We start from the raw sequence: 1,190 nt of genomic DNA, 5'->3' as shown, positions 1-1,190 counted from the left end.
CAACTATTATAATATAAAATTAAAGTAATTTTTTTAAGAGATCTCTGCCTCAAGTGGGGGGGGGCACAAGCATTTTTGGGGGCGGTCCCGGCCCCCTATGGCCCGCCCATAGCGACGGGTGTGTGCCTAACTCATGAGTCATGACCAATGTTCCACTTTGTTGCAAGTTAACTAGGATAATGGGGGGTTAATGGGGTCCGTTTTAGCTTTGAAATAGCTGATGAACTGGCCACAATTATTATAACATGGTAATTACATAGGCATGTAATTACTGTGGGGTTTATTGTGATCTACCATATGAGTTCACCATCTCCACCTTCCTGACCCTAGTCGTATTCATTTAAATGTAGTGACAAATGTTAATCCATAATGCAGGTCTGTGTGTGTGTGTTTTGTCTTTCTGCCTGTCACAGAGCCTTGAAGAGTGTTTGTTATAAGGGTGAGAAAGAACCTGCAGCCTGGGTCACTGTTTTATATAACTACATTAAGTTTTTGTGCCTAAGGATAAGGCTGTTTTTAGGATTAGTGCCCATGTTTAATGTTTATATACAAAGCCGTAAATTACACAAGGCTTTAGTATCGACGCATCAGAAAATCCAGGCTTAACACATTCTTATCAAACATATTTGTAAATGTGTGCCTTTGTTTATGTCTGTGAAAACTACACATGCTCTGAGATAAGTGATTTCAGTCTGGGGTTTGGCCCACTCTAGTAAGCCTATAGAACAGGTGAAGCAGTAAACTGTGTGTTAAGAGCAACAGCTGCTGGTGCAGTGTTACAGCCAGGGTGCACTGCTTTTACTGGAGCACACACCATCAGTATCTAGACCAGAGACTAAACTGAGGGTATATGTGCTTATAGACCCTTCCACTCGTGTTCCCCTAAATGGTCTTTCACACCATGTATCCAGGGGAAAACAACCGGTGTCAGCGCTCAGAGGAGAATGTGTGTGTGTGTGTTTCTTGTGTAGGGTATGTGTGTGAGAGAGAGAGACTGACCTCTAAACCTGTCCCCTGGTCTGCAGCACTTGGCAGGGAGGGCCAGAGAGCGGTGTTCTCCGGTGTGTGTAGAGACTCGGCTGGAGAGCAGATGGGTTGAGGAGGAGAGGCTGTCCTGGTCAGCATGGTCCACAAGGAGAAATAAAGACAGGTGAGGAACCATCCCTGATCTTGCAGCACATACATCACTG

The sequence above is a fragment of the Coregonus clupeaformis genome, chromosome 40 (assembly GCF_020615455.1).
Source record: "Coregonus clupeaformis isolate EN_2021a chromosome 40, ASM2061545v1, whole genome shotgun sequence".
Classification (NCBI taxonomy): domain Eukaryota; kingdom Metazoa; phylum Chordata; class Actinopteri; order Salmoniformes; family Salmonidae; genus Coregonus; species Coregonus clupeaformis.
This window is presented reverse-complemented; position numbering follows the sequence as displayed.